Source organism: Electrona antarctica (genome assembly GCF_951216825.1).
Source record: "Electrona antarctica genome assembly, chromosome: 6".
Classification (NCBI taxonomy): Eukaryota; Metazoa; Chordata; class Actinopteri; order Myctophiformes; family Myctophidae; genus Electrona; species Electrona antarctica.
Genome location: NC_136811.1, coordinates 39,946,371 through 39,962,218, shown reverse-complemented (window position 1 = coordinate 39,962,218; position 15,848 = coordinate 39,946,371). Strand labels below are relative to the sequence as shown.

General features: G+C 49.4%; 1 protein-coding gene across 1 annotated transcript in view; it reads right to left on the bottom strand.

The window, feature by feature from the left end:
- Positions 1-15,848, bottom strand: part of cadm4 (cell adhesion molecule 4) — a 198,936-nt gene that overhangs the window by 48,513 nt on the left and 134,575 nt on the right. The window lies entirely within an intron of this gene.

The following is a 15,848-nucleotide window of genomic DNA, read 5'->3' as shown; positions in this document are numbered from 1 at the left end:
CATTACAGTGCTGGGGAAAAGTACACATTTATTTTTTTATTTTTTTTAAGGACCACTTCACCACTTTTCAACCTATCTAGATATAATTGGTCCTCATTAATGTTCATGATAAATACCACCAATTTCTTTCTACTCGGTCTGTGTCTCATAGGAGGGCTGTGGGCAGTTCAGAAACCAGTCTGTGTCTCATAGGAGGGCTGTGGGCAGTTCAGAAACCAGTCTGTGTCTCATAGGAGGGCTGTGGGCAGTTCAGAAACCCGTCCACCAGTGACATCAACGTTTGGCATCGTTTTTTCCTCCTCAAGCCCAGAGCAATATTAAGACAGAGTTACGACATAGAAAACAGTCTATGTAGAAGATGACATTTTCTACATTGCTCCATTGTTGGCCGGTCATTTTCGGTGTGGGTTGGTCAAATTGGAGAGAACGAACGATGGCTTCCATTTTCGCATTGCAACTTTTCAGGAATAGAAAGCCTGCAGTTTCTATTAGCTTGGTGCCACTGGTGGATGTGAATGGAAAGGAAGTCATTATGCAGACGTTTTTTAAAATATTTTGAAAATAGGAAAAAAAATAATAATAAATTGAAAATCTGCAAGCTCACAATGTGCCACATCGCAACACATTGTGAGCTTTCAAATGTAAAGTAAAGTACTTGAGTAAATGTATGTTTAAGCAATATTACACTCGAGGGGGTGGTTTAACATCACTAATGCACGCCTGCGATGCTGCAGGAACTCCTGCGATGCTGCAGGAGTTCCGAAAGCAACGCAGAAGTGTTCTCTGGGAGAAGAGCTGAATTCTTTGTTTTGATTAGCCGTTCCATGATGCTGGTTTGAAGCACGGCTAGAAGACCAATCAGATTGCTTCCTCGAAATGACCTGTTGTATGCTTTCCACCACTGGGAAGAGAACAGGGAGCCATGGGATTGAACAGCGGAGGGGAGAAGAGAACAGGGAGCCATGGGATTGAACAGCGGAGGGGAGAAGAGAACAGGGAGCCATGGGATTGAACAGCGGAGGGGAGAAGAGAACAGGGAGCCATGGGATTGAACAGCGGAGGGGAGAAGAGAACAGGGAGCCATGGGATTGAACAGCGGAGGGGAGAAGAGAACAGGGAGCCATGGGATTGAACAGCGGAGGGGAGAAGAGAACAGGGAGCCATGGGATTGAACAGCGGAGGGGAGAAGAGAACAGGGAGCCATGGGATTGAACAGCGGAGGGGAGAAGGAAGAGAACAGGGAGCCATGGGATTGAACAGCGGAGGGGAGAAGAGAACAGGGAGCCATGGGATTGAACAGCGGAGGGGAGAAGAGAACAGGGAGCCATGGGATTGAACAGCGGAGGGGAGAAGAGAACAGGGAGCCATGGGATTGAACAGCGGAGGGGAGAAGAGAACAGGGAGCCAGGGGATTGAACAGCGGAGGGGAGAAGAGAACAGGGAGCCATGGGATTGAACAGCGGAGGGGAGAAGAGAACAGGGAGCCATGGGATTGAACAGCGGAGGGGAGAAGAGAACAGGGAGCCAGGGGATTGAACAGCGGAGGGGAGAAGAGAACAGGGAGCCAGGGGGTTGAACAGCGGAGGGGAGAAGAGAACAGGGAGCCAGGGGATTGAACAGCGGAGGGGAGAAGAGAACAGGGAGCCAGGGGATTGAACAGCGGAGGGGAGAAGAGAACAGGGAGCCAGGGGGTTGAACAGCGGAGGGGAGAAGAGAACAGGGAGCCATGGGATTGAACAGCGGAGGGGAGAAGAGAACAGGGAGCCAGGGGGTTGAACAGCGGAGGGGAGAAGAGAACAGGGAGCCAGGGGGTTGAACAGCGGAGGGGAGAAGAGAACAGGGAGCCATGGGATTGAACAGCGGAGGGGAGAAGAGAACAGGGAGCCAGGGGGTTGAACAGCGGAGGGGAGAAGAGAACAGGGAGCCATGGGATTGAACAGCGGAGGGGAGAAGGAAGGGAGAATGGTGTGAAAAGAAAACGGAAGGCACGGGAAGGAGGGAAGGATGAACGGGGCGGGAGGGAAGGAAGGAAGGGAACACAAAAGGGAATAGGATGGAAGCGAGTGACGGAAGGAGATAAAGGGAGGGAGCATGGAAGGGAAGGGAGTAAAGTCTCCCCGTTGATACGCGTACACGTCATCTTATTGTCCTGCTGACAATTCACACCCACGCCAGAGAGACTGAGGAGCAGAGGAGGGGAAGAGGAGAGACTAGAGGAGTGATAGATGCAGTGAGGAGGCGAAGACTTGCAATGCACATTGTCCCGGGCAGCGCACCCCCCGCACCTCCACCTCCCAGGTCTTCTGCCCCTTTTTCCATATGGTTGTCACGTTTTCGTTTTACTTTATACCTGATGTAAAGAAGCCTTAGTGCTTTTCTGGTTTTATCCTCGTAGCAGTTTTTGTATTGACATATTTACAAATGTCAATCAGCTTGTTTGTTAAATGTAGGTTATATAATTGTATATAATTGTACATATGCGGTAGTCTAATGTCTGTAGTTACTAATGCCTGTAGTTATATCTACATAGTATACTTTATCCGCAGGATTCAGCGTTTCAGCCAAAGCGATAATTTAAGCAATAATAACAATATAATGTGAAAATGTATGTCTCTTCAACAAATGCATGGGAGCCCGCGTAGGCTTTTTCCAACCTTTTATAATTCAGTGTTTTAGGCAAAGCGATGCATGCCTAATTATTATATTATGATTCCATAGCAAAACTCTATCGTGTGTGTGTGTGTGTGTGTGTGGGATACTGATCTGACACACGCAGAATAACTGGGAGGCAGAGGCGCGGGGGGTGCGCTGCCCGGGACAGTGTGCATTGCAAGTCTTCGCAGTGAGGAGAGAGAGAGAGGGGGGGAGAGAGAGAGGGACAGAGAGAGACAGAGAGAGACATAGAGACACAGAGAGAGAGAGAGAGAGTGAGAGAGAGGAATGATGAATTGATGAAAGGTTGATGAATTAGCTTTGAGGCACCTGTGGAGGGAGGGAGGGAGGTACAGAGAGAGCATAACAAAGAAAGAGCAATTTGCATCTATATTTCATACTGATTATGAGAAGCAGAATTGAATTGTTTGTGTCTCGGGAGGACACGTGCCGAACCGCGCGCGTGCGTGCGTGCGTGCGTGCGTGCGTGCGTGCGTGCGTGCGTGCGTGCGTGCGTGCGTGCGTGCGTGCGTGCGTGCGTGGGACGTGAGATTGAGTGAGAGAACAGAGAGGGAGTCAAAGAACTAAGGATAAAAGAGAGAATATTATGCATAACCAAATTGAGATTTTAACTGAGCCAGACAGGGTTGGGGGTGCGAGGAGAGGAGGAGGTGGTGGTTTGGGGGTGTCAAAGTGAGGAGCCAAAGAGAAGAAAGGCAGGGGAGAGCAAGGGACACATGGAGAGAGGGGCGACCAAAACAGCCGTGATTGATGGAGCGGCGCGGGGCGAGGGATACGAGACGGGCCCAGACATAAAAGAGGCGAGATAAAGAGAGGAGCGCATGAGATGCAAAGAGGGAGAAGAGACGTGAGGACAGGAGTGGAGGAGAAGAAGAGAGTGAGGGAGCGAGAGAAAGAGAGAGAGAGAGAGAGAGAGAGAGAGAGAGTGGAGGCACCGGACTAAAATAACAAGACTTGACATGGTCACGTAAATTGGAGTCTGCACACGTGTATATAGAAACGCAACGATGACTTCTATACCGCGCTGAGCTTTCAATTATGCGTCAATGGAGGGGGGGGGGGGGGGGGGGGGGAGCCCGCCAATCGAAGCGTGAGATGGCAGAGAGGAGAGTTGGAGGAGGAGAGGAGGAGGAGGAGGCGGTGACAGGGAGGGAGGGAGGGATGGAGAGGAGGTAGAAGAGAGGAGGGAGAGGTTAGACTGCAACGTAATGGAAGCGTTGTCTCTCCTTATATCGGCTGGAATCTGCCTCTAACCTTTAGTGTCACAGTGCATTTAAGTCAGGACTTGAGGAGGAAGCGGCTGGAGGAGAGGAGGTTGGAATCAGAATCCTAATCTCTAAGTCATTTATTTCATAGGAGCAGTGCAAAACTGAGTTTTGCACTGCAAAACTCTGTTTTGCAGTGCTCCAATGAGCTCACAGACACAAACAGTGCACAATTAATTTGCATATATATACTTCAGGTGGGGGGGGGGGGGAGGTAGGAGAGACAGAATGAAAGAGTTCTCTCGTTATCAGCTGGAATCTGCCTCTAACCTTTAGTGACAGTGCATTTAAGTCAAGAGGACGGGAGAGGAGAGGAGAGGAGAGGAGAGGAGAGGAGAGGAGAGGAGAGGAGAGGAGAGGAGAGGAGAGGAGAGGAGAGGAGAGGAGAGGAGAGGAGAGGGGTTGAGATAAGACAAGAGGACACAGTGGATAAAGAAGAAAGGAGAGGAAACAAGGATTGAGAACAAAGGAAACATAAGAAAGAACAGAGACAAGAAAATTGTGTAGGTATTGAGTAAGAGTTGGGCAAAACATAACTAGACGTATCGACCATAAGCGCATCGACCATAGGCGTATCGGTCACAATGAAAGCCGTCTCTATTAATGAAGAAAGGAAGACAAGTGGGAACAAGAAATAAGATGAAGGGGGAGTGGGGTGACAAAGACGAAAGACATAGCCTATACCCAGAGAACCCACTTTGTGCTTTGAGGGGTGATTAAGGCAGCTGAAACACAGGGGGGCGTTGAGATTCACTTTAATTGGCCAATCGTGAGGTGCCAAAGTCAGGCTACAAAGACAGTGACATTTTAACACAATGTTTTCAAGACATTCATCCCACATTTGATAGACGTTTATGAGGAGTTGACTGAGTGGAGACTGTCAACGGGAGAGAAAGGCAAAACGAGGATGCTTGACAAGCACATTCAAGGGACCACCTAACTGGAAATGAAACTAAAATGTAATGGCACCATTCCCCCTCACGTGCGACCCCTACCCCGGAGTACCCCCACCTACATGCACCCAAAATCACAACATTACTGTACTTTTGGCTCAGGAGTTACCAAACAAACAGACACGTTTGCGGTATTATCCGAAGGAGGATGAAGAGGAATGTGTGCAGGCATGACGTGCGCGCTCTCAGGAACCCCACCAGAGAGCCCTGGATCATTGTGGTGTTTATTGAAGAAATGAATTTTTCAAGAAAAATGAAACTGCCATTTATGCTTTGTGCAACGGGAGGGTTCCTGGGGACGGATCAGAGGGAGCGGGGCGTCACAGACTAATTTAACTGTGCAGGCCACAGGGGAGCCTGCTAAACGCATTGTAGGGAGAGAAAGAAAAAAAACCACGCAGGGCTTTAGATGTATTATTGTGCCACGGGTCCATCCAACACCAGGAGGCCTGAAGAGCCAGAGAGATGTAGCGAGAGGGAAAGGCCAATTAGAGAACAGAGTAATGGCTGGATGGATGGATTAGTTGTCAGAGCGGCCGAGGCATGCAGGGACACACTGTATAGACTTAAGACAAAGACGGATGCAAAATCTGTGCATGTGTGTGTGTGGTTGACACCGATCTGTGTGTGTGTGTTTGCGCGTGTGTGTACAACATATACAACATGGGTGCGTGCACACATGCATGTGAGCGTGATGGCAATTAAGAGGACAAAAAAGCAAACGGAGCAGCATACACGCATGCATACAACGCAGGGGTTGGGGTGTTTGCGTTGTGTGTGTGCATGCGTGTGTGCGCATGTGCACGGACATAAATAAAACAACGCAAGTTGGTTTGGGTGTTTGTGTTGTGTGCGTGTGCGTGTGCGTGCACGTGTGCATGCATGCGAAGCATAATTAATTAGACATGGATCCATAGTTTTGATAGATGAGCGTTTGTGACTTGGGGACAAACTAGACGGAAGAAATAAAGTTTCAGGAGAAGATTCAATGAGCCCTGATTTCTAATCGTTGATAATGTATTCATCTCCTCTGTATGCACACCGCACAGACGCACGCACGCACGTACGCACACACGCACATACACACGAACATGCAACATACCTGCACTCTGAGAGCCACAAACACAAACTTGTACACTTGACAACTGGGTGGACACGCACACGCACACGCACACGCACACACACACACACACACACACACACACACACACACACACACACACACACACACACACACACACACACACACTCAAGTTCTCTCATTAACTGGAGAGACCATCTCTGTGGCATAGCAGCACAGGGCTTTATTACTCGCATTACAACAGCTCTGAGATTGTCTCATCATCTGAAAGCGGCTCCTCGCGTGCAAATATTGCAAGGAACTCGTGCCAGCGGTCGAGCCAAAAGTTCTCTCTTTGCCGATGACCTCCGCTCTGTTTAGCTCCCTTTTTTATCCATCTGGCCTCCAGTCCCTCTGTGTGGATTTGACTTCTTAGGCATCTATTTAACACTCTTCCCTGAGGACATTATTAATGAGTGGGCAAGCAGCCCTCTGGCAAGTGTCGACGTCATTTAACAGGACGTGCACGCAGTGTGAGACTCCTTCAAGGACACTTTGACAGGCCGCATGCACGGCTTGAATGGATCGAACCTGTGACCTTTAGTGTACTAGGCGTTCTCTTTGAACTAGTGGTTCTAAACTGTCTCCCTGGGGACCCAGAATACTATTACTGTCCGTTTCTTTTCCATTTCACCACATTGTGTTTTTGCTGATGTGCCTGGTGATAACCAACGATGAGTCTCCATGTTCCAACGGATATCAGATTATTGAATCTTTTATTCTCAGCCACATTCTGTATTAGTCTCACATTACTATTGTTATTAAGTCTGGCGTGAAAAGCAGCAGTCCTGACATCTGTTTGTAGGTTACACACACATTGTGTCCGGGTAGCTCACTTGGTAGAGCTCTCACCTTTTGACCACAAGGTCATGGGTTCGATCCCGGGCACTGCCAGCTCAGCGTATGAGTAGCACCGCTTGGGTACTGCAAGTTGTGTGGTAAGTACTGCCATTTACATCGCCATTCCGACTCGCCGCATTACTAACCCTGTCCCTAACCCTAACCACACGCAAAGCCACGTAGTCGGAATGGCGGTGCGTCAGAATGCCACCCTGTTGGTATACTGTCGTTGTGCACTTTGACCACACACTTGTATCTACAGCTGTTGAAATCTCTGTCACCACATACTGTCACATGCAGGTAGTCCAAGTGCTGAAGTTTCTGTAGAATCCCTGGTTTCTGCAGATGCTCTTTTTCCTAATTCCCATGTGTTCTACCTGCTGACTCTTTTTGTATTACTCCTAGCTGTATCTTTGTTCTGTGTTTTACACAGGAACTACATTTCCCCTGTGGGATCATTAAAAGTCTATCTGTAACAGAGTTAGAGTTAGCTGAGAACCACTGCTCTAATGCACCGTTGTGCATCCACTTAAAGGGGAATACCACTCATTTTGAACTATTGAACTATGTCATTAATATACCTTAGAGTTGTTGTGTGGAAATAATTTAAAAAAGTCCCCCCTTCTGTTTATGGAGGAGAGTACACGCCCCCAGCGGGAATCAAACCCAGGACTTCCTATAGCTGTCGGTAGCGACAGCGCTATACCGACTCCGCCACCGTGCCCGCACTTTTACTTGTAACAGAGTATTTCTACATTGCATTATTGGTACTTTTACTTAAGAGTACTTTTCCCACCACTGCATTCATCCCAACCTCCCCACCATAGCATACCTGGTATCTCATCCCAACCTCCCCACCATAGCATACCTGGTATCTCATTCCAACCTCCCCACCATAGCATACCTGGTATCTCATTCCAACCCCCCCACCATAGCATACCTGGTATCTCATTCCAACCTCCCCACCATAGCATACCTGGTATCTCATTCCAACCCCCCCACCATAGCATACCTGGTATCTCATTCCAACCTCCCCACCATAGCATACCTGGTATCTCATTCCAACCTCCCCACCATAGCATACCTGGTATCTCATTCCAACCTCCCCACCATAGCATACCTGGTATCTCATTCCAACCTCCCCACCATAGCATACCTGGTATCTCATTCCAACCTCCCCACCATAGCATACCTGGTATCTCATCCCAACCTCCCCACCATAGCATACCTGGTATCTCACCCCAACCTCCCCACCATAGCATACCTGGTATCTCATCCCAACCCCCCCACCATAGCATACCTGGTATCTCATCCCAACCTCCCCACCATAGCATACCTGGTATCTCATTCCAACCCCCCCACCATAGCATACCTGGTATCTCATCCCAACCTCCCCACCATAGCATACCTGGTATCTCATCCCAACCCCCCCACCATAGCATACCTGGTATCTCATCCCAACCCCCCCACCATAGCATACCTGGTATCTCATCCCAACCTCCCCACCATAGCATACCTGGTATCTCATTCCAACCCCCCCACCATAGCATACCTGGTATCTCATCCCAACCCCCCCACCATAGCATACCTGGTATCTCATCCCAACCCCCCCACCATAGCATACCTGGTATCTCATCCCAACCTCCCCACCATAGCATACCTGGTATCTCATTCCAACCTCCCCACCATAGCATACCTGGTATCTCATCCCAACCTCCCCACCATAGCATACCTGGTATCTCATCCCAACCCCCCCACCATAGCATACCTGGTATCTCATCCCAACCTCCCCACCATAGCATACCTGGTATCTCATTCCAACCCCCCCACCATAGCATACCTGGTATCTCATCCCAACCCCCCCACCATAGCATACCTGGTATCTCATCCCAACCCCCCCACCATAGCATACCTGGTATCTCATCCCAACCTCCCCACCATAGCATACCTGGTATCTCATTCCAACCTCCCCACCATAGCATACCTGGTATCTCATTCCAACCTCCCCACCATAGCATACCTGGTATCTCATCCCAACCTCCCCACCATAGCATACCTGGTATCTCATTCCAACCTCCCCACCATAGCATACCTGGTATCTCATTCCAACCCCCCCACCATAGCATACCTGGTATCTCATCCCAACCTCCCCACCATAGCATACCTGGTATCTCATTCCAACCCCCCCACCATAGCATACCTGGTATCTCATCCCAACCTCCCCACCATAGCATACCTGGTATCTCATCCCAACCACCCCACCATAGCATACCTGGTATCTCATTCCAACCTCCCCACCATAGCATACCTGGTATCTCATCCCAACCTCCCCACCATAGCATACCTGGTATCTCATCCCAACCTCCCCACCATAGCATACCTGTTATCTCACCCCAACCTCCCCACCATAGCATACCTGGTATCTCATTCCAACCTCCCCACCATAGCATACCTGGTATCTCATTCCAACCTCCCCACCATAGCATACCTGGTATCTCATCCCAACCACCCCACCATAGCATACCTGGTATCTCATCCCAACCACCCCACCATAGCATACCTGGTATCTCATTCCAACCTCCCCACCATAGCATACCTGGTATCTCATTCCAACCACCCCACCATAGCATACCTGGTATCTCATTCCAACCTCCCCACCATAGCATACCTGGTATCTCATCCCAACCTCCCCACCATAGCATACCTGGTATCTCATCCCAACCTCCCCACCATAGCATACCTGGTATCTCATTCCAACCCCCCCACCATAGCATACCTGGTATCTCATTCCAACCTCCCCACCATAGCATACCTGGTATCTCATTCCAACCCCCCCACCATAGCATACACTGGTATCTCATCCCAACCTCCCCACCATAGCATACCTGGTATCTCATTCCAACCTCCCCACCATAGCATACCTGGTATCTCATTCCAACCCCCCCACCATAGCATACCTGGTATCTCATCCCAACCTCCCCACCATAGCATACCTGGTATCTCATTCCAACCCCCCCACCATAGCATACCTGGTATCTCATTCCAACCCCCCCACCATAGCATACCTGGTATCTCATTCCAACCCCCCCACCATAGCATACCTGGTATCTCATTCCAACCCCCCCACCATAGCATACCTGGTATCTCATTCCAACCTCCCCACCATAGCATACCTGGTATCTCATTCCAACCCCCCCACCATAGCATACCTGGTATCTCATTCCAACCCCCCCACCATAGCATACCTGGTATCTCATTCCAACCTCCCCACCATAGCATACCTGGTATCTCATTCCAACCCCCCCACCATAGCATACCTGGTATCTCATTCCAACCCCCCCACCATAGCATACCTGGTATCTCATTCCAACCCCCCCACCATAGCATACCTGGTATCTCATCCCAACCTCCCCACCATAGCATACCTGGTATCTCATTCCAACCCCCCCACCATAGCATACCTGGTATCTCATCCCAACCTCCCCACCATAGCATACCTGGTATCTCATCCCAACCTCCCCACCATAGCATACCTGGTATCTCATCCCAACCTCCCCACCATAGCATACCTGGTATCTCATTCCAACCTCCCCACCATAGCATACCTGGTATCTCATTCCAACCCCCCCACCATAGCATACCTGGTATCTCATCCCAACCTCCCCACCATAGCATACCTGGTATCTCATTCCAACCCCCCCACCATAGCATACCTGGTATCTCATCCCAACCTCCCCACCATAGCATACCTGGTATCTCATCCCAACCACCCCACCATAGCATACCTGGTATCTCATTCCAACCTCCCCACCATAGCATACCTGGTATCTCATCCCAACCTCCCCACCATAGCATACCTGGTATCTCATCCCAACCTCCCCACCATAGCATACCTGTTATCTCACCCCAACCTCCCCACCATAGCATACCTGGTATCTCATTCCAACCTCCCCACCATAGCATACCTGGTATCTCATTCCAACCTCCCCACCATAGCATACCTGGTATCTCATCCCAACCACCCCACCATAGCATACCTGGTATCTCATCCCAACCACCCCACCATAGCATACCTGGTATCTCATTCCAACCTCCCCACCATAGCATACCTGGTATCTCATTCCAACCACCCCACCATAGCATACCTGGTATCTCATTCCAACCTCCCCACCATAGCATACCTGGTATCTCATCCCAACCTCCCCACCATAGCATACCTGGTATCTCATCCCAACCTCCCCACCATAGCATACCTGGTATCTCATTCCAACCCCCCCACCATAGCATACCTGGTATCTCATTCCAACCTCCCCACCATAGCATACCTGGTATCTCATTCCAACCCCCCCACCATAGCATACACTGGTATCTCATCCCAACCTCCCCACCATAGCATACCTGGTATCTCATTCCAACCTCCCCACCATAGCATACCTGGTATCTCATTCCAACCCCCCCACCATAGCATACCTGGTATCTCATCCCAACCTCCCCACCATAGCATACCTGGTATCTCATTCCAACCCCCCCACCATAGCATACCTGGTATCTCATTCCAACCCCCCCACCATAGCATACCTGGTATCTCATTCCAACCCCCCCACCATAGCATACCTGGTATCTCATTCCAACCCCCCCACCATAGCATACCTGGTATCTCATTCCAACCTCCCCACCATAGCATACCTGGTATCTCATTCCAACCCCCCCACCATAGCATACCTGGTATCTCATTCCAACCCCCCCACCATAGCATACCTGGTATCTCATTCCAACCTCCCCACCATAGCATACCTGGTATCTCATTCCAACCCCCCCACCATAGCATACCTGGTATCTCATTCCAACCCCCCCACCATAGCATACCTGGTATCTCATTCCACCCCCCCCACCATAGCATACCTGGTATCTCATCCCAACCTCCCCACCATAGCATACCTGGTATCTCATTCCAACCCCCCCACCATAGCATACCTGGTATCTCATCCCAACCTCCCCACCATAGCATACCTGGTATCTCATTCCAACCCCCCCACCATAGCATACCTGGTATCTCATCCCAACCTCCCCACCATAGCATACCTGGTATCTCATCCCAACCTCCCCACCATAGCATACCTGGTATCTCATCCCAACCTCCCCACCATAGCATACCTGGTATCTCATTCCAACCCCCCCACCATAGCATACCTGGTATCTCATTCCAACCCCCCCACCATAGCATACCTGGTATCTCATCCCAACCTCCCCACCATAGCATACCTGGTATCTCATCCCAACCTCCCCACCATAGCATACCTGGTATCTCACCCCAACCTCCCCACCATAGCATACCTGGTATCTCATTCCAACCTCCCCACCATAGCATACCTGGTATCTCACCCCAACCTCCCCACCATAGCATACCTGGTATCTCATTCCAACCTCCCCACCATAGCATACCTGGTATCTCATTCCAACCTCCCCACCATAGCATACCTGGTATCTCACCCCAACCTCCCCACCATAGCATACCTGGTATCTCATTCCAACCCCCCCACCATAGCATACCTGGTATCTCATTCCAACCCCCCCACCATAGCATACCTGGTATCTCATCCCAACCTCCCCACCATAGCATACCTGGTATCTCATTCCAACCCCCCCACCATAGCATACCTGGTATCTCATCCCAACCTCCCCACCATAGCATACCTGGTATCTCATTCCAACCCCCCCACCATAGCATACCTGGTATCTCATCCCAACCTCCCCACCATAGCATACCTGGTATCTCATCCCAACCTCCCCACCATAGCATACCTGGTATCTCATCCCAACCTCCCCACCATAGCATACCTGGTATCTCATTCCAACCCCCCCACCATAGCATACCTGGTATCTCATTCCAACCCCCCCACCATAGCATACCTGGTATCTCATCCCAACCTCCCCACCATAGCATACCTGGTATCTCATCCCAACCTCCCCACCATAGCATACCTGGTATCTCACCCCAACCTCCCCACCATAGCATACCTGGTATCTCATTCCAACCTCCCCACCATAGCATACCTGGTATCTCACCCCAACCTCCCCACCATAGCATACCTGGTATCTCATTCCAACCTCCCCACCATAGCATACCTGGTATCTCATTCCAACCTCCCCACCATAGCATACCTGGTATCTCACCCCAACCTCCTCACCATAGCATACCTGGTATCTCATTCCAACCTCCCCACCATAGCATACCTGGTATCTCATCCCAACCTCCTCACCATAGCATACCTGGTATCTCATCCCAACCTCCCCACCATAGCATACCTGGTATCTCATTCCAACCTCCCCACCATAGCATACCTGGTATCTCATCCCAACCTCCCCACCATAGCATACCTGGTATCTCATTCCAACCTCCCCACCATAGCATACCTGGTATCTCATCCCAACCTCCCCACCATAGCATACCTGGTATCTCATTCCAACCCACCCACCATACCTGGTATCTCATCCCAACCTCCCCACCATAGCATACCTGGTATCTCATTCCAACCCACCCACCATACCTGGTATCTCATTCCAACCCACCCACCATAGCATACCTGGTATCTCATCCCAACCTCCCCACCATAGCATAACCACCTGGTATCTCATTCCAACCAGCTCCCCACCATAGCATACCTGGTATCTCACCCCAACCTCCCCACCATAGCATACCTGGTATCTCACCCCAACCTCCCCACCATAGCATACCTTAGGCTTACCATACGTCCTCTTTTGCCCGGACAAGTCCTCTTTTGGGGGGCTGTCCGGGCTGTCCGGGGGGGGTTTATAAATTCCTTCAAATGTCCGGGGTTTTACACGCATCTGTACACTCACAGACCATTCAGACCAAAGTGTATTACAATGCACGTTCAATGGTTCGTAGTGGAAAAATACTGTGGGAGGCGGACTTTCAGCCCGAACCCCTGAATGTGTATTATTCATAACTGCATGCACGCTGACAGCACTGGTCCCGATAGCAGATCAGAGAAAGGCTCGCTGCTAAATCACTCCTCAGGCCCGGGAACAGATAGACAGAAATATTTCGACAGCTGACGTCTTACAGGCAATTCAATTAATGCAGAGTGGCAAGGCACCGGGGCCAGATGGCTTTTCAATAGAAATCTATAAAGAATTTGCGACTAAAATAGCCCCGATTCTCAGCCAGCTATATAGGGAAATCCTTGAACAACGTCAACTACCTCCGACTATGGCACAGGCCATCATATCAGTATTGCTTAAAAAGGATAAAGATCCCCTGCTGTGTGGCTCATACCGGCCAATAAGCCTGTTAAATTGTGACTACAAAATTCTTACAAAAATACTAGCCACCCGTATTGAATCTGTAGTTCCAACTATTCTCAGCCAAGACCAGACCGGCTTTGTACCAGGGAGACAGTCATTCTACAACATGCGACGCCTGTTTAATATCTTATATGAACCTCACCCTGAGGGGCAGAGGTCAGAGGTCGTGACCTCGCTGGACGCAGCCAAGGCGTTTGACAGGATTGAGTGGCAATACCTGTTCGCAGTCCTAGAGAGGTTTGGCTTCGGTCCGTCGTTTTTAACCTGGGTCAAAATAATTTGTGACACTCCTGTGTCTGCAGTACGGACGAATAATAACACATCTGACTACTTTCCGCTCCATAGGTCCTGCAGACAGGGCTGTGGTCTCTCCCCATACCTGTTCGACTTAGCGATTGAACCTCTCGCCATAGCTATCCGGGCAGATGATGACATTGCTGGTATCTCCAGAGGGGGCAGAATTCATAAAGTTTCGTTATATGCAGACGACTTACTCCTGTATATATCCAACCCAGCAGAGTCGATACCAAAAGTCCTGCTCACTCTGAACCATTTTGGTCACTTGTCCGGCTACAAATTAAATTACTCAAAGAGCTTACTCTTCCCAATAGCCCACGCTGACGGAGATTATTCTCGTTTTCCATTCAAACTTGAAACCAAGGTGTTCACCTACCTAGGGGTGAAAGTCACACACACAATGGATGAACTATATAGTCATAATTTCAAAACATTGATCGAACGAACAACACAGGACTTTAAAAAATGGTCGACACTACCGATCTCGCTAGCTGGCCGTATTAATATAGTTAAAATGACGATTCTACCTAGGTTTCTCTATCTCTTCCAAATGATCCCTATATTCATAACAAAGAAAACATTTAAACAAATAGATAGGTTAATCTCATCTTTCATCTGGAACAATTCGAACCCCAGGATGAAAAAAATGTACTTGGAGGTCCCTAGGGAAGCTGGGGGACTCGGCTTACCAAATTTTCTCTGGTACTATTGGGCTGCAAATATTGTAAAATGTTTACATTGGAGATATACATATGACTATGAAGAGGGACCAGATTGGGTCCATATGGAGTTGTTGTCCAATCCTTTGCCAATACTCACCTCTCCGTTACCATCTGGCCGTACCATACAATCTACAAACCCGGTTGTTAGAGCCTCGCTCAGAATATGGTTACAGTTCCGAAAGCACTTTGGCTTAAACCAGCTCAGTACTAGATTTTTTCCAGTGGCCAACAATCAGTTTTTCCCTCCATCAATGATGGATAATGCATTTCAATATTGGCACAGGAATGGACTGGTGTTTTTCTGTGATCTCTTTTCTGATGACATGTTCATTTCCTTTGAAACACTTAATGCAGATCATAATATACCCAGATCTCACTTCTTTAGGTTTCTTCAAACTCGCAGTTTTACTCAGAAAAAGCTTCCTTCATACCCCTACTTACCACCCAAGAATCAATTGGACATTATATTGGAATTTAGCCCCATTGCGAAAAAACGTGTGTCTGTGATTTATGATTTGATACGAGGTCTAAAACCAGTAACCTGGGACAAGGCAAAAGCTGCCTGGGAGAGAGATCTGGGTGTAGAGCTCCCTGAGGAGATGTGGGAGGACAGTCTACTACGTATTCACACCTCTTCAATGTGCATACG